This window comes from Lactuca serriola, chromosome 3 (assembly GCF_051521515.1).
Source record: "Lactuca serriola cultivar US96UC23 chromosome 3, Lser_US96UC23_V15, whole genome shotgun sequence".
Classification (NCBI taxonomy): domain Eukaryota; kingdom Viridiplantae; phylum Streptophyta; class Magnoliopsida; order Asterales; family Asteraceae; genus Lactuca; species Lactuca serriola.
In genome coordinates, this window is record NC_136410.1 from 140,110,066 (window position 1) to 140,130,067 (window position 20,002).

A 20,002-nucleotide genomic window follows, 5' to 3' on the forward strand; every position below is an offset into this window, starting at 1 on the left:
GAACCTCACTCAAAGAACCGAACCGAACCTCACTCAAAGAACCGAACCGAACCTTCGCTTCTGACCCTTCGGACCGAGCCTTCGGATGAGCCCCTCGCCTTCGCCTTCTTCTTCTGGTTCGCACTTCGTTTCCGGCTCAGCACCAGCAAGGACCGAACCTCGGCCTAGGGACCGAACCTCGGCCTAGGACCGAGAGGTCTCGTTGGGAACGCATTTTCTCCCGGTTTTCGACTAAATTCGCATTTTAGGCCCGTTTTTAATTGTTTTAACACGAGATTTTCACCCAAAACTTTATTTTAACATATAAGGACCCTTAACTATTAATTAATCACATTTTTAAGGATAAAACCTTATCCAAAAGAGAGTGGGTGAAGGACAAAGGTAGAGTGTTGACTTTACTTATTTCTATGACACAAGCAACCACTCCCATACCCACTCCATGTCACTATTCACCACCAGCCCATCCCTAGTCACTTCATAGGTCCTTTCTCACTATTTTCAACTATTCTCACGTTCTTAGGGCTGGAACATCCATCCTCTCTCCTCACACTTTAATCATTCTCTCATTTTTATCAAGAATCACACTCCAAACTCTCTCATCTTTTTCTCTCTAATTCGAGAATTTCAAGGCATACTCCAAGACTCTTCTCCTACAATTAGTAAGTATCATCATCTTTCTTATGATTATTACACATCCTCCTACTCAAAATCAAAGATTGCTTACACAAACATGATCACATTCTTGTTAGATCTTCGAATCTTCAAGTGATTCTTCAAGTGTTCTTGGGTTGAACACTTCTCTTCTTCAACACTTACCTACTAAAATCACTCAAGGTGAGTTCATACCCCTACATTTTCATGTTTTCTCAAGTTTTTAGGGGGGGAATACAAGTTAAAACACCAAGAACATAACTAAACTTTTCTAACAGCCTTCATCAGAAAAGTTCAACTCCATTCACGGACTGTTTTGGACATCTTAAACATTTTAGTTTTCAAAACTGTTTTAGGTGCATGTAGTTCCACCTCTTAGCTTTAAAATGACTACTTGCACATCTCCATACGATTTTTCTACAATTTATGGTGATTTTTACAAAACTGCCTATCATTTCAAACATCAATCCGGACCAGTCTGTGATTATGGACTTTTTCACACAAGTAAGAGGTCATTAAAAATTATAATAAAAAATTATGAACAAACTAGACTCATTTTCCAAACTCTCAGAAGTTACAGAACTTGATTTGGACATCTTATGATTTTTCTACAAATTTTCCAATAACAGTTACAGAAAACGTTATTAACAGAAAAACACTATAAATTTCATTTCACCTTGTAACATGTTGAGCAAGGTATACATCATTATGTGATTATGTGTTGTTGCAATATATGACAATTTTGTATTCTTATATAGACATACATCAGAAAACAAATGGATTTTTACCTCCACAAGTATGGCAAATATATAAATGATATTACAAGGCTATATCCATTAAAATATAAACATTGATAAATTATGACAAGTAAGGCTTATGCTCACTACCCACACAAATATTTAATAAACTATAATAGGTATAGTTAGGGTTATTTTACATAACAAACACATGATTAAAGGTTTTACACATACAAAAGAGTTATTACCACTATGGATAATTATGATAAACTATAATAAGTATAGTTGAGCCATTATACCCCCACAAACGAACACGCTAGTTATAATCGGTATAGTTATGGCACATATATATATTACAAACAAAGTGACAAAATATAATAGGTATAGTTTATGTTTCATCTACACTATGAACTTAATTACAAGAAAGAAATTCACCATCACCACCACTTTTGATAAGCTATAATATGCATAGTTCATGTTCACTACCACTATCACTATTTGATGAACTATGATATGTATAGGTTATATTCCCCATCACCACCACTTTTGATAAGCTATAATATGCATAGTTCATGTTCACTACCACTATCACTATTTGATGAACTATGATATGTATAGGTTATATTCCCCATCACCACCACTTTTGGTAAACTATAATATGCATAGTTCATGTTCACTAGTCACTATCACTATCCGATGAACTATGATATGTATAGTTTATGTTCACAGTCACTATTACTATTTCGTACACTACACTAGGGTTTGGTGCCGGTTTTTGGATTTAAGTCCGCATTAAATTTTCGCATTGTTAGACTTCAACTATAATCGTTGAGCGTATATGCTTGAGTCATACAAGAATTTAGTCTGGATTAGCTTAGAATTGGTGGTGCCCGCCTCATCTCCTGTTCCTCGTTGGGTTGTGGACCTAGGGCAGACCCACTATATTCAACGTTTTATCTAACTTAAATCTTATATAACTTATATACGCTGGACGATTATAGGGGAAATCTACGGGTCAATCTAGGGTTCATTAACACATCATATAGGAATATTCTGTTTACACTTAACTAAGAAAATATTGGATTTTCTGGAAATCAACTCTATCGATTTTATAAGGAAAACGATTTCTACTCCAAACAAAACTCTTATGAACTCACCAACTTAATTGTTGACACTCTTTCAAAACTACTTGCATTCTCAGGAAATCAGTGAAACAGGAAAACTTCAGCGCTTTGAGGATGGGACGTTAAACCGTCAACAATTTATTTTTGTCATCATAATGTAATTGATTTTGAAACATGTAAACATATACTTTGGTGTAACTTTTTCAATTATATTTATGATGGTTGTATTTACTTTGAGCATTATTATACACGTTGTTGTGATACTGTACATGAAGTCCTCCACCCCCGGACGTTTCTGCCATCCTTGGTTTGGGGGTGTGACACGGACTCTGTAGTCGAGCAGCTCAAAGATCTAAAGAAACGAAAAATAGACTCTTTGTCAAGAACCAAATCAGTTCTTATGATCTTCTCAATTCATCCATTCCAATCATTCAAAATATATATATATACACAAGTTTGAATTAAAGATAAGTTATGCCAGATAAGAGCTACTATGATAAACACTAGATAACAGAAAACAAAGAGATAATCATAAAAGGTTAAAAGGGTAGATACGTAATTTTGTTCCATTGGAAAGGAACTTGGTCTGCAGCCCTCTAAACCACAATCAGCAAGTATATCCAGAGTATACTTTCTTTGACTAAGAACAATTCCATCTGGCGTTCGAGCTACTTCAATACCAAGAAAATATTTCAATGGCCCCAAATCTTTTATACTAAACTGACTATCAAGAAAGGCCTTTATTTTAGCCATATATTGATCATTATTTCCTAAGAGAATAACATCATCAACATAGATGAGAGCCGCAACATACGTGTCCCTTTGTTTGAAAATAAAAAGAGAATGATCTGCCTTTGAATGTTGAAAACCAATCTGAAGAAGAGCTTTAGTAAATTTATTGTACCAGTTTCTAGACGCTTGGCGTAGACCATACAACGACTTTTGAAGGCGACATACTCTAGTATCTCCTTCCTTTGCAAATCCTTGTGGAATTTTCATGTAAACCTCTTCATCCAAATCTCCATGTAAAAACGCATTATTTACATCGAGTTGATGAATGGTCCACCGTTTCATAACAGCACCTGCTAAAAAAGTTCTCACGGTAACAAGTTTAGCCACAGGTGCAAACATCTCATGAAAGTCTAATCCTTCCATTTGAGTGAAACCCTTCGCAACGAGTCTTGCTTTGTAGCGTTCAACATCCCCAGATGGCTTGTATTTGATTTTGTATACCCATTTTGAATCAATAGCTTTCTTCCCGGGAGGAAAGGTTGTCAAAGTCCACGTGTTATTTTTCTCAAGGGCTTGGACTTCTCTTTTCATAGCATCCCTCCAACATTGACTTTTAACTGCTTGATAATAATGTTTTGGCTCATCTTGTGAAGATATGGCAGCCAAAAAGGCTTTGTGTGAGTTAGTAAAACTTTTATAAGAAACAAAATGAGAAATGGGATGTACCTTAGAAGAAGTTGTATTGTCATTGGAATGGGAATGGTCTATAGAAGGTGGTAATTCAACTTCAAAATCTTGCAGGCGAGTTGGTTTAGTGCGAGTTCGTTCTGGACGTCGATTGTGAGCTATCTGTGGCTCATCACGTTGGGCAGTCTCTGGCTCAACACTCGCGTTTGGGCTGCGATGCGGGCTGCTGGTCTCACTCGATCGATTATTTTGGGCCGAGAGATCAAAAAAGTTGTCAAAAATCCCAAGACTCGTTTCAACCTGATCAATATGATCGTAATGGAGGTTTGGATCCATGTAATCTTTATCTTCTATTTCATTCCTGCCATCGTTTTCATTCACCCTTTGGAAAGGAAAAGCACACTCTATAAACTTAACGTCTCTAGAAACAAGAATCTTTTTGTCCTCAATATCAAAAACACGGTACCCCTTTTGCCCCTGTGGGTATCCAATGAAAACACAAGGTCTCCCCCTTTCTTCAAACTTATCCTTTCCAGCTTTATTCTCTTTAACATATACCAAACAACCAAAAACCCTCATGTGTTCATATTGAGGCTTATAACCGAACAAAATTTCATATGGTGTCTTGTTTTTGACTGATCGAGAAGGCAATCTATTTATGATGTAAGTGGCAGTTAGAACACATTCTCCCCAAAACTCAATAGGAAGACTTGCTTGGAACCTGAGGGCTCTGGCTATTTCAAGTAAATACCTGTGCTTTCTTTCAACAACCCTGTTTTGTTGTGGGGTGTGAACACATGACGTTTCAAGGATAATGTCATGTTCCTCATAAAATTTGAGCATATTGTTGGATACAAATTCGCCCCCGTTATCACTCCTAATCCTTTTTATTCTCCGTTCAAATTGTGTCTCAATCAACTTGTAAAAAGCAATTAAGTTGTGACTTGCATCTGATTTTTGTTTTAACAGGTATACCCATGTTGAACGACTATAGTCGTCAATAATAGTTAGGAAATATCGTGCCCCTGACAAAGACGGAACACGGTAACCTCCCCATATATCACAATGAATGAGATCAAAAGGTGCAGAAGTTTTAATAGAACTAGCTTGAAAAGGCAATCTGGTTTGTTTTGCTCGAATACATGAATCACAATGATCTATATTTGCTAAGCTACTTATAAAACTAATGTGTTGTAGTCTAGAATTTGAAGCATGTCCCAACCTCCTGTGCCAGATCTCTGTGTCTACTTTGACAGCCATCGCCTTAATTCTAGCATCCACCTCTTCCATGTTGTATAGACCATTCCTACATTTCCCCATGCCAATCAGCTTCCTCGAATGTAAGTCTTGTACATAACAAAAATCCGGGAAAAATGTTATAAAGCAATTGTTGTTCTTGGTAATCTTGCTAACTGATAAGAGATTGCACTTAAAATTTGGTATGTAAAGGACATCATTGACTTTCATGTTACTCGGCAAACAAGCATTCCCAACTCCCTCAACAGGAACACTATCACCGTTTGCTATGTTAACCGGAACCCCATCAGAGGACCTTTTTAGATCTAGCAAAATGTAATCATTACAAGCTATATGTTCCGTGGCACCGGAATCAATGACCCACGGTTGGCAAAAGTCAATCTTACTAGCCATATTGACCTCCGACTTAGGACCATCATTCAATTGTTGCAATAGTTTCTTGTATTGTTCCACATTCAGTCTGGGTATTGGGTTGACCTCAATTCCCACAGCTACCGCCCTTGGCCTTTGCTTCGCCTTCTTTTGATCACTGGTTGGTTTTCGTTGTCGAGTATCCCACCAATCAGGATACCCAATCTTTTCAAAACACCCTTCTATAGTGTGTCCAACTTTATTGCAGTGCTTACACTTTAGGCCTTCACGATTGACGCGCTTGTCGGAATGGTTGCTATCAAAATTTTGCGGTCCCCGAACTTGAAACGCAGCAGCTTCAACAGCTATTGCAGGTTTTCTTGTGACAGAGATGTTCTTCTGTTGTTCGTCCTCAGCCACCAGATGATACATTGTTCCCAAACTTGGTATAGGCTTAGTGCTAAGTATTTGGGTTTTTATGGTTCCAAAAGACTCATCAAGGCCCATTAAAAACTCATATATATGCGTTCCTTTTCTTTAGCCTCTACAAGTCTTTTTCCCAAATCACAAGTGCAATTGTTACAGGTGCACTTAGGTAAAAGGGAAACTGATTCAATTTCGTCCCATACTCCTCTCATCATTGTGAAGTAGGACGAGACTGAGAGCTTGTCTTGTCGCATATTGGTCAGAGTTCGTTTAATTTCATATGCTCTCGGGGCACTTTCTTTTCCGAATCTCTCTTAAAGATCTTCCCAAATCTGCTTAGCTGTTGTTGCATACTTCACACTATTTCTGATCTCCTTCTCCACAGCTATGGTAATCCACCCTTTAATGATTGCATCACTGTGTTGCCATGCTCTGTATTCTGGCTGATCTTCTACTGGTTTTGAAATGGTTCCATCGATGAAACCAATCCTATTTTTGGCAACAAGAAAGTCATTCATCTCACGGGACCAGTCTGCATAGTTGTTGTCATTCAGACTATCATTCACATGCATCTGTCGTGGGTAATCGGTGGGATGAATGTAGTAAGGAGAATCAGGATCAGAAGATGGAGTTTGAGCCTTGTCTTTACCACTAGCTGATGCATCTTCAGATCCGGCCATGGCGACCTTTGGAATAGAAACTCAGCGGATCAGAAGACCTGCTCTGATACCATAAAGAAACGAAAAATAGACTCTTTGTCAAGAACCAAATCAGTTCTTATGATCTTCTCAATTCATCCATTCCAATCGTTCAAAACATATATATACACAAGTTTGAATTAAAGATAAGTTATGCCAGATAAGAGCTACTAGGATGAACACTAGATAACAAAAAACAAATAGATAATCATAAAAGGTTAAAAGGGTAGATACGTAATTTTCTTCAAGATCAGATGTGGGAGTTCATTCCATCTGAGATTACGTGCAGTATCATTGACCAGACTCCTGTGATCCCCAGTATGATCATAGAGGGCATTATAAAGATTTGTTATGAGAGGCCGAGTGCAATCTGCACTGAGATAGCAGTCATGATAGGGACCCGTACGTTGATGTTTCGGGAATTTAGAGTTTGTGAGGCTTCAGATTGTAATGGGGTTAGGGACCCCATTGTTAGCAGCAGATGGTTGGTAGATGTCACCAACACTTTTTGTACCAGACGTTGTCTCGAAAGGAGACACGATCCAACTTACTTCCTGCCTCCTGAAGGATAGGGCGTGTGATTCATGGGAAAGAGGTTGGTAGTGATTTGAGTAATGATGTGGTCAATGCTATGTCATGGGATGACTTTTCGATCGGATTTCGGGCCGAGCTTGCCCAAGCAATTGAGGCGCTGCAGTTGGTGCAAGAGTTGTTAGATCTCCGCTAGACTATGGAGACAGTGGCAGAGATCACTGCCAAGTCTTAGGAGAGAGATTTTAGTTGGTTACACATTATGCAACAGACGAGGAAACGAAGAAGGTAAGGTATCATGACTTACTGCAGAATGATAGCAAGAAGATCGTGAGTATCTTGGGCTGCAAGACCCTGACTGATATGACTTCTAGAGCCCGGGAACGGAATATGGACTTGGAGCACATTGTTAAGAGGGAATTAGATCAGTTACTTATATAGAAGGGTCTTGGGAAGAGGCCCAAGATTTCAGAACAACTTTTGAGAGACCGCAGGGTCAGATTCGGTATAGCACGTGCGGTAAACTGCACGGTAGAGCCTTTAGTTCCAAGGGTTTGAGTAAGTGTGACTCTGGGTTATCCTCTGTTTGTGTTTGAATTATACTTCCAAGAAATGGCATATGCCAATTGCATACCGAGAATTATTAGCGGATAGTGAAATATCATATCCTAAACCACGGGATTTGGGAGAGTACAACGTCATCTTGGTTTATTCCAAGACTAAGGTGATGGGTTTGAGCCATAAGAACTTTCCTATGTGCACATGCAAACCCTAATTGCTTGGATCTAGGTTTCTCTAATTGAACATGCATTGAATCCAAGACTTACAATACTAGATCTAATGTAAACAATTGATTCTAATCATATGAATTAAGATCTAGAACTATACCTTGGATTACTTGCTTGATACTTCTTCTTCTTCTTGGAGCTTAAAGTCACAATTGTCACTTCTCTAATGGCTTACAAACACCAACTAGCAAGAAGATGATTTAAGAGAGGGAGAGAGGTGAGAAATCGGCTCTAGGGTTTCCTCAAAGATTGATTGGCCGATTTCTCCAACCCTAAGGGTCTATTTGTACTATGAGCTCCTAGGGTTTCACCTTAAACCCTAATTGGATAACTTAGCCTCAAAGCAATCCAAAGATACTTCTAGATAAGGCCTTGGATGATTTTTAAGATATCCATATCCTTAAAATCGTCCCTTCCCATATCCATAAGGATTCATAGCCCTAAACACAACTATCACACATTTGACAGTTTATGCCCCTTTATTCAATTAATCTCTTTAAGTCACCAAATTAATTCCTAATTAATTTATGACTTATATCAATCAAATAATATTATTATTCCTTTAACATATTATTCTTATAATACATTAATAATAATATCTCTTCTCTCTTTATAAATCACCTTGTCAAGTTGCTATGGTGAAGGCAACCCAAAAGGACCATGCACAACCGGGTCAAGTACTTACCAAATATAATTACAGCCTTAGATACTAATCCAACATTCTCCCACTTGGATAATTCTAGTAACTATATATGCAAACACAATCCGATTAGCAATCGTAGCTCTCAAAGACATTGTCAAACTCTGATCTTATCAGTATCCTGTCCTTTAGATAAGGGATCGTACAGTCCTCTGTTTAGATATTATGCGGACAATCTTATGGAACTTGTTGTCCAACAATTGGTTTCTCGATCTCAGATTCATTTGACATAGAACTTAATTGAACACATCAATTCAGTCCTGACCGGGCCCGACACATAAGTCAAATCAAATAATCGAGGGGCCCTGATATCGCTTTTACCCTCTTAGGATAAAAGTAACAGATAAACTTCGACTTATATGCATTTACTATTTACTAATCAATCATACACAACAATGCATTTTACGACATCAATTTACTGATGCGGTTTCGCATTATCAATGCACAACCAATTAATAAACAATAAACCATATATTTTGGTTTTAAGACCATATGATATTATCGTCTTGCGATCACTTGTGTCTCATTCCAAAAAGTGATCCCAGCAAGCGCGGGTTTATTCCAATGCTCAAAACTTGTTCATAAGCACTCATGAACGTTGCAGTAAACCTTTGCTATGTCTAATACCTTTTAGACAATCTTCATACCAATTCATGACAATCTTCATTCATACCTACTTCCAACATATGAACGATTGTGGATCATTCGAATAATTCGATTATTCTTAATAACTCAATTATTCAAAAAGTCAAAACATGCAAAATGAAACAATAGTTAAACAATTAACGTAAGACAGTAGCTTTACTTATAAATAATACTCCTTTATTTAAACATCAAATGTCAATTACATTTATCTATTACATGTTTCCAAAACTATCTAATCTAAACTAATATCGTCTTTCAGCCCAATGCTCCTAGCGTGCTGCAGGTGCTTAACCCTGCTCAGTCCCTTCGTAAGCGGATCTGCTGGGTTATCCTCCGACGATACCCTCTTTACTACGAGGTGTCCTTCTTCTACTCGATGTCTAATAAAGTGATATTTTCTGTCGATATACCGAGATCTACCATGATCCCTCGGTTCCTTGGTTAAGGCAACCGCTCCCTCATTATCACAGAAAATTTTCATAGGCTCCTTTATGGTAGGCACAACTCCAAGATCACCAATGAAGTTCTTCAACCACATCGCCTCCTTTGACGCTTCGCTCGCCGCAATGCACTCTGATTCGCACGTTGAATCAGCTACTGTTTCTTGTTTGGAACTTTTCCAGGTCACCGCTCCTCCATTAAGGGTAAAGACCCAGCCCGACTGCGAACGGTAGTTGTCCCTGTCGGTATGGAAGTTGGCATCACTATACCCTCGCACCTTTAAGTCATCACTCCCTCCGAGGACTAATAACATTGGTCCTCCGAAGGTACTTAAGTATATTCTTGACCGCAATCCAGTGAGCCCTGCCAGGGTTCCCTTGATATCTACTGACCATGCTTAAAGAAAAGGCCACATCAGGGCGAGTACAAGTCATAGCGTACATGATTGAGCCAACTGCGGAAGCGTAGGGTACTCGGCTAATCTCAGATATCTCGGCTTCTGTGACATCCCCATTTTCACGGCCAGAAAAGACCGATTTTGTTTATGCTTTATAAAAATCAGAGTACTTCTTTTCATAAAAATGTTGCGGAGTTTGTTCCCAGAAAAATACGATAAATACGTTATCAAAACTCTTTCGAAGAAACGTATTTTATTCATTTTAAAACGTTTGGGATGTCATTGTCAATAAAGGAACATAAGCATAAACAGAACTTACATTTATTTACACTAGTGATCTACATCTCTTTAATCTCTCAGGGTAATGTCACTTCATATCGACACCTGTGATATAAATAAACTGAGTGGGTCAGGTTGGGAAACATGGTGAGTACATAGGGTTTTCAACCCACAATAATATAATTATTATGTTTAAACAATTAAACAATCAACCCAAATTACCCATCCCCATTATCTTCTTTATTCTTAAGGATCTACCCTAAGAATCAGCTATTCCTAGTTCATTTATTCCTAAGGAGTATCCTAAAGAATAGGTACAAATTTCATCGTTGTGAATGACGCATCTGTCAAGCACAACTGCTAGTTCTGTCACTAGGGCGTAGCTGCCAAAATTGTGACATTCTCTATGGGGCGCATCTTCCGAAATAGTCCTTTAGGAGCATCTGTCGGGGTTATGAGGTTCTCTATTAGGCGCTTCTGCCGGTAGAGTCTTTTAGGCGCATCCGCTGGGTTTTACTGACAGTATCGTTTTCGAGAGTCCACTCGCAATACATATCAATGGGTTTTTAGAGTACACCAGTGAACACGTCGTTCACAACACCTACAGGTCGCGAGCTTGCTAGTGTTCCACTGGAGTGTCTAGAATAGTCCGTGGTTGTCATCCATACTCTGTTGAATGACGGGGCCATCATTTGGGTAAAAGGCTTCTCACATCGTCCACCTCTCACCCTCACCTCACGGTCTATTTCACCTCTCAACTCATCATCCAACTCATATTTCATCTATTACATCTACCCATGTCTTATCCGAACATTTTCGTAGATATAAAATACTTATACAGTTTAAATCATTTAAAACGTGTATAAAATTGCTCATCCATAATAGATAACAAGTATTCAGATAATATGCACACATAGCACGTAATTTATAAAAAATACTTCATATCTATGTGTAAGCTGAAAGGGACCATGCACTCACTTGAAAGGTGGCGACTCAGCACTCGGACAGCGCTTCGATACTCTCAAAACAATTTTTCTTCGATAAAACCTAGTATCAATACCACTAGGGTTTAGTCTAATGATAACCGCGACAAATTAATAGTCTGACTATTATTACTATTATATAAGCGTTAAATAACACTCAATATAACTCATAATAATAGCCCAACTAATTATTTTAAGGACCTAATAACATTACAATAATTATTTAAAAGCTATATTAAAAGTTGCGTAAGCGTAGCTCACTTACAGCGGATTTTAAAGAAAACTGGGCTTTATTTGGAGTAGCGTTTCGAAACCAAAAGACACTTTTCTCGGGACTCCGGGAGCCTCGGGGCTTCCCTTGGGAGCTAAAGGGGTTTACCTAGGGTTTTAGGAGGTTTAGGGATCCTAGAGAGAGAAAGAAACTAGAGAGAAATGATTTTTGGTGTGAAAATGCGGGCAGCCTCGGCCTCCTTTTATAGCTGCGAGGCCTCGGTTACGCTGGGCGTAATTCCAAGGTACGCTGGGCGTACTCTTGCATCGTACAACACGTGTTGTGGCTTCGGTGGGGCGACGTGGCTTCTTCTGGACCGAGGGAATACAACTGTACGCGGGGCGCAATTCTTTCCGACGCGGGGCGTACTCCGGACGCTAGGCGTCTCTTCGCTACAATGGGCGTAACCCTCGCACCAGGTGTCACCATCCGAAGCGAGTTCATCCGATGGCTGGGAGTTCGGCCACGTCATCATTTCATGCATCAGCTTCGCAAGCTCATGCTTCAACTTTAAAAATTCATAACTTTCGCGTACGAGATCCGTTTTTGACATTCTTTATATCCACACAAAGGTGGGAACGTACTCTACAACTTTCATTTAGACTCCGTCAGCTAATTTTGACTTTATTTTAAAAGATATATTATTAACAGGCCGGAACAGGATTGGTCCATTAAATTCTCATAACTTCTTCATCCGACGTCAGTTTTCGCCCATCTTTTTCTCGTTACGCTGCTCTTAACGAGATCTTCGATTCTCGTTTAGGTCGTGTCGGCTAAAAACCGCTCGATCTAATATTCGAATTTCAGGCTGTACACTTCTAATCCGAAACTTCGAAAGATCATAACTTCCTCATACGAAGTCAGATTTGGGCGTTCTTTTTATCGACGCTCTTATTTTAACATATTCTACGACTTTCGTTTAGATCGCTAAGGCTAAAAAGTCCTCTATCGTAAATTCACTATTTACGCTTCCCGGTGTCGTGCCGGTCCCGTCGCAAAACTTCGACGGGTCATAACTTCTTCGTTATAACTCGGATTTCGGCGTTCTTTATATGTACGGAAACCTTGTAACATATACTACAACTTGGTTAAGATTATTTTTTCTAATTAATATTTTGCCAAAAAGTCATTTTTGACCCTTATTGCCTCTAATTTGACTAGCCCGGATCTGCGGGCGTTACAATTATCTCCCCCTTAGGATGATTACGTCCCGGAATCATCAATGAAACAGGGCTTGTATAATGAATCCATACGTCATCTCTTCATCCTAGGTAATAATTATAACTTCTATATTCCTTCAAGTCTATCCCTTAGACTTATTGACTGGAAACAGTACTTAATCGTGCACCTACTCTCTACCTCAGGTTAGACTCCAAATTATGACCTATCATCATGTGATGCACGTTTAGACTCAAGTCTCTTAGAGTTAAATTCTAAAACAGACTATGCCTTTCTTCATGTTCTAATGTGATATAATCACACTTTAACATGTAGCATTTCTAGCTACCAACTTCTTTAACAACGAGCGCGATACTTCTATTGATCGCTTTGATTTCAATAGTTTGGTTTAAGTCGGATGCTACATCAAACTTGGTTCTCTGAACCACGTAACCTACTCATCATAGTCGGACTCAATGTGATATGACCACTAGGATCGGGATAACAACAATTTTTTTCTTAGTCGTTACCGAAACAATGGTAATGCCATACTTGAATAAAACGAAATCAATTACTAGCTTCTTGGTAACCTTGTGACTTTCCCTGATCCAAGTGTGAGTCCTGTGCTTCCAGTATTATAGGCCTCTACTACCATTCACACCTACCTATACTTGTCCCAAGTATTGTCCCGTAGTTTTCCAAGTCATCATGCAAGGAATCACATAGCAGTTTAACACGTCAGATAACAAAAGGAAGGCTTTATTATTATTTCTTGAAACTATTACATAGGTGTTCAAGTTCACCCTAGACTATGCCTCTAACAGGCTACATCGCGAGGTACTATCTACACGACCCCTTCATAACTCGATCTTTGGATGTCAAGCCTTCACTCCTGAATCCTCGCATTGTCATATGCTTCGTCAAGGATCATTTGAAATGCTCTTGCCTTTGGCTTTGGCGGCACATTTGGCTTTATAGCCCCTTCTCTCTTTGGGCAATCTTGATTGAAGTGCCCTTCCTCATTACATTCGTAACACACCCTTTTGTTGAATTTACACTCATTGGCATAATGCTCATGCTTCCCACACTTGAAACAAGTCACCTCCTCACCGCATTTTCCAGAGTGTTTCTTTTTGCACTTCTCGCACCATCTTTCTTCACTCCCTCCTCTAAACTTCCTGGTACTGGACTTGCTTCTCTCACCGGGCTTCGCAGACCCCTCAAGCTTCCTCTTTTCGCCAACCTTGGTCTTGTTGGCGGCTCTTCCCTTGATCATCTCCTCAACCGACTTGGCAGCCCAGATAGCTGCCTCCAAAGTAGGTGCCTGAAGCACTGGCACCGCGTACTCCCATGGAAGTCCTTTTGCATATTTGTCGATTTTCGTCAGCTCATCCGGAACAAGACGTATGGCGAACTCCATCTTCTCTGTGAAGTTGTTGGTGTATTCATCAATACACATGCTTCCTTTCTTCAAGGTAAGGAATTGGTTTTCTAGCTCGAGCAGATTTTGGGCTGAGCAGTACCTACGTTTGAACTGCACCAAAAACTCTGCCCACGTCAGTTGCAGGGGCTCATTGGGGCTTAGAGTCTTCCCCAGAGTGTTCCACCAACGAACCACGCCTCCTCTGAACTGGCATACCACAAACGTTGTTTGTAGTTTGCCTGTGCAACCACACGTCATGAAAGTTAACCCCATCTCCGAGATCCAATCCATGACCCCGATCGGATCTTCCTTTCCATTGAAAGTCGATGGCTTGCAAGTCAAAAAATCCTTGTACTTGCATCCATTCCTCTCGAATCCGTCATCTTGGTTGTTTTGTCGAACTATTGGTGGGTTGACTTGACCAACGGTTCCACTGTAGTTCCCCTCCTCAGTCTGCCCTTCGTTCAACTCGGGTTGTTCGATCTGTATGGTCGCTTCCTCTCGATTTTGTTGGAGCAAACGTCTGGTTTCCTCCATTTGACGATCCAACATCGCATGGATCATTGCTTGCACTCCGGTCATCGTTATTGGCTCAACAACGGCTACCACAACCGGTATTTGCTCAATCACTAGGGGCTGATCTCGGTTCCCATTTGCATTCACGTTTCCACTACGGGTCCTTGCCATCTTGATCTATACACCGAATAAGGTGAATCTAGATCTTTATTTAGGATTGACGTTTAAATCATCCTTATCACCCTGAAACGTTTATATGATAGTTCTAATATCGTAGTTAAACGCTTAGAATTCTAAACACATAAGGTTTCCAGATCCGGTCGACAATAGACCATAGATCCGAACAAATAACAGCATATCAGGCACAAGCATTTAGCACATAAAAGCATTTTAGGCACAATCCCTAAAATAACCCAGTGCTCACACCACACAATCATCGCTTAGCATTCTAAGTTTAAGTCTAGAAATAAATCAATATTCCTAGTTCGTTTAAACTAATGCTCTGATACCAACTGTGACATCCCCATTTTCACGGCCAGAAAAGACCGATTTTGTTTATGCTTTATAAAAATCAGAGTATTTCTTTTCATAAAAATGTTGCGGAATTTGTTCCCAGAAAAATATGATAAATACGTTATCAAAACATTTTCGAAGAAAAGTATTTTATTCATTTTAAAATGTTTGGGATGTCATTGTCAATACATGAACATAAGCATAAACGGAACTTACATTTATTTACACTAGTGATCTACATCTCTTTAATCTCTCAGTGTAATGTCACTTCATATCGACACCTGTGATATAAATAAACTGAGTGGGTCAGGTTGGGAAACCTGGTGAGTACATAGGGTTTTCAACCCACAATAATATAATTATTATGTTTAAACAATTAAACAATCAACCCAATTACCCCATCCCCGTTATCTTCTTTATTCTTAAGGATCTGCCCTAAGAATCAGCTATTCCTAGTTCATTTATACCTAAGGAGTATCCTAATGAATAGGTACAAATTTCATCGTTGTGAATGACGCATCTGTCAAGCACAACTGCTAGTTCTGTCACTAGGGCGTAGCTGCCAAAATTGTGACATTCTCTATGGGGCGCATCTTCCGAAATAGTCCTTTAGGAGCATCTGTCGGGGTTATGAGGTTCTCTATTAGGCGCTTCTGCCGGTAGAGTCTTTTAGGCGCATCCGCTGGGTTTTACTGACAGTATCGTTTTCGAGAGTCCACTCGCAATACATATCAATGGGTTTTTAGAGTACACCAGTGAACACGTCGTTCACAACACCTACAGATTGCGAGCCTGCTAGTGTTCCACTGGAGTGTCTAGAATAGTCTGTGGTTGTCATCCATACTCTGCTGAATGACGGGGCCATCATTTGGGTAAAAGGCTTCTCACATCGTCCACCTCTCACCCTCACCTCATGGTCTATTTCACCTCTCAACTCATCATCCAACTCATATTTCATCTATTACATCTACCCATGTCTTATCCGAACATTTTCGTAGATATAAAATACTTATACAGTTTAAATCATTTAAAACGTGTATAAAATTGCTCATCCATAATAGATAACAAGTATTCAGATAATATGCACACATAGCACGTAATTTATATAAAATACTTCATATCTATGTGTAAGCTGAAAGGGACCATGCACTCACTTGAAAGGTGGCGACTCAGCACTCGGACAGCGCTTCGATACTCTCAAAACAATTTTTCTTCGATAAAACCTAGTATCAATACCACTAGGGTTTAGTCTAATGATAACCGCGACAAATTAATAGTCTGACTATTATTACTATTATATAGGCGTTAAATAACACTCAATATAACTCATAATAATAGCCCAACTAATTATTTTAAGGACCTAATAACATTACAATAATTATTTAAAAGCTATATTAAAAGTTGCGTAAGCGTAGCTCACTTACAGCGGATTTTAAAGAAAACTGGGCTTTATTTGGAGTAGCGTTTCGAAACCAAAAGACACTTTTCTCGGGACTCCGGGAGCCTCGGGGCTTCCCTTGGGAGCTAAAGGGGTTTACCTAGGGTTTTAGGAGGTTTAGGGATCCTAGAGAGAGAAAGAAACTAGAGAGAAATGATTTTTGGTGTGAAAATGCGGGCAGCCTCGGCCTCCTTTTATAGCTGCGAGGCCTCGGTTACGCTGGGCGTAATTCCAAGGTACGCTGGGCGTACTCTTGCATCGTACAACACGTGTTGTGGCTTCGGTGGGGCGACGTGGCTTCTTCTGGACCGAGGGAATACAACTGTACGCGGGGCGCAATTCTTTCCGACGCGGGGCGTACTCCGGACGCTAGGCGTCTCTTCGCTACAATGGGCGTAACCCTCGCACCAGGTGTCACCATCCGAAGCGAGTTCATCCGATGGCTGGGAGTTCGGCCACGTCATCATTTCATGCATCAGCTTCGCAAGCTCATGCTTCAACTTTAAAAATTCATAACTTTCGCGTACGAGATCCGTTTTTGACATTCTTTATATCCACACAAAGGTGGGAACGTACTCTACAACTTTCATTTAGACTCCGTCAGCTAATTTTGACTTTATTTTAAAAGATATATTATTAACAGGCCGGAACAGGATTGGTCCATTAAATTCTCATAACTTCTTCATCCGACGTCAGTTTTCGCCCATCTTTTTCTCGTTACGCTGCTCTTAACGAGATCTTCGATTCTCGTTTAGGTCGTGTCGGCTAAAAACCGCTCGATCTAATATTCGAATTTCAGGCTGTACACTTCTAATCCGAAACTTCGAAAGATCATAACTTCCTCATACGAAGTCAGATTTGGGCGTTCTTTTTATCGACGCTCTTATTTTAACATATTCTACGACTTTCGTTTAGATCGCTAAGGCTAAAAAGTCCTCTATCGTAAATTCACTATTTACGCTTCCCGGTGTCGTGCCGGTCCCGTCGCAAAACTTCGACGGGTCATAACTTCTTCGTTATAACTCGGATTTCGGCGTTCTTTATATGTACGGAAACCTTGTAACATATACTACAACTTGGTTAAGATTATTTTTTCTAATTAATATTTTTCCAAAAAGTCATTTTCAACCCTTATTGCCTCTAATTTGACTAGCCCGGATCTGAGGGCGTTACAGCTTCTATACTCGGACTTTGAGTCTTACTCAATTTGGCATTACTCTGTATCGGTAGTTCTCCCTTCTTCGAGTTTTGCATACAAAAATGTTTTAGTACTTTATCCAAGTAAGTATTCTGACTAAGTCCTATTAGTCTTTTACTTCGTTCTCTCACTATCCTTATTCCCAAAATATAGGAAGCCTCTCTGAGGTCCTTCATAGTGAAGCACTTCCTGAGCCAGGACTTAACCTCCTGCAAATTCAGGTTTTCGTTTCCTATGAGCAGTATGTCATCGACATACAAAACGAGGAAGCTAACTATACTCCCACTGGCCTTGACATATACACATGATTCATCCTCACTTCGTACAAATCCAAACTCTTTGACTTTCTCATCGAAGCAAAGATTCCATCTGCGAGATGCTTGCTTAAGTCCATAAATGGACTTCTCAAGCTTTCACACTCTATTAGGATGCTTCAGATCGACGAAAGCCTCTGGCTGAGCCATGTAAACATCCTCAGCCAACTTCCCATTAAGGAAAGCGGTCTTGACATCCATCTGCCGTATCTCAAAATTATGAAATGCAGCAATGGCTAGCATCACCCTAATAGATTTTATCTTAACAACTGGTGAGAAGGTCTCATCATAGTCAACTCCGGGAGTTTGAGTAAAGCCCTTCGCCACCAATCATGCCTTATACGTGTGCACATTCCCATCCATGTCGGTCTTCTTCTTAAAGATCCATTTGCACCCAACCGTCTTACGTCCAGGCACATTGTCAACCAAATTCCAAACTTGGTTGTCATACATGGACTGAATCTCGCTGTCCATCGTCTATTTCCATTTTGCAGACTCTGGGCCTGCCATGGCTTCCTTATAGCTATTAGGTTCATCTAGATTTATTAGTGTACCATCACTAATATACGTGTCCCCTTCGGTAGTAATATGAAAACCATAAAACTGGGTTGAACTCTAACTCTTTCGGAACATCTAAGAGGTAAGGATTCGTCAATCGGTTCAACCGGAGTTTCCTCCTCGGGTTGAGCGCCAGTGTTAGATGTTCCTTCATCGCACGACTCTTGAACCTCTTCAAGATCGATTTGCCTCCCATTGTCCCCTTGGCTTATGAGTTCTCGCTCTCAGAAAACCCCTCTCCTCGCAACGAAGACAACATTGTCACTCGTTCTATAGAAGAGATATCCAAAGGATTTCCGTGGGTAGCCGATGAAAATACGTCACTCACTACGAGGTTCGAGCTTGTCATGAGTTTCTCGTCTTACGAAAACCTCACAACCCCAAAATGAGATAGGTAGTGAAGCACGACTCATCATAGAACGAACCATGTCTAACAGGGTTCGATTACGCCTTTCTACCACACCATTCAACTGCGGTGTCCTAGGTGGCATCAATTGCGAAACTATTCCGCATTCCTTAAGATAGTCGTGGAATTCAAGACTTAGGTACTCTCCTCCTCGATCGGATCGAAGCATCTTGATTTTCCTACCCAATTGATTCTCCACTTCATGTTTGAATTCTTTGAATTTTTCAAATGTTTTTGACTTGTGCTTGATTAAGTAAATATACCCATATCTACTATCATCATCGGTGAAAGTCATGTAGAAGCGGTTTCCATCCTTTGTGGTGGATCTAAAGGGCCCACACACGTCGGTGTGTATGAGATCCAATAAACCCTCACCCCTCTCACAAGTGCCAGTGAAAGGTGACTTGGTCATCTTTCCAAGTAAACAAGATTCTCACGTGTCATCTTCCCTAACGTCGAATGACTCCAACACTCCATCCTTTTGGAGTTGGGCTATGCGCTTCTTGTTGATATTTCCAAGACGACAATGACACAAGGATGCTCTATCCATACTGTTGGAGGAATCCATACATAACACATCATTTCCTAGGTTATCTACAACCATAACAGTTTCATAAATTCCATTACAAGGCATTGCTTCAAAATATAAAACACCATTTAGATATGCATAAATCGAACCATTCTCACTATTAAACGAATATCTAAATCCTTGTCTAAACAAACCATGAAAAGAAATGATGTTTCTTGCCATATCTGGCGACTAGCAACAATTATTTAAAT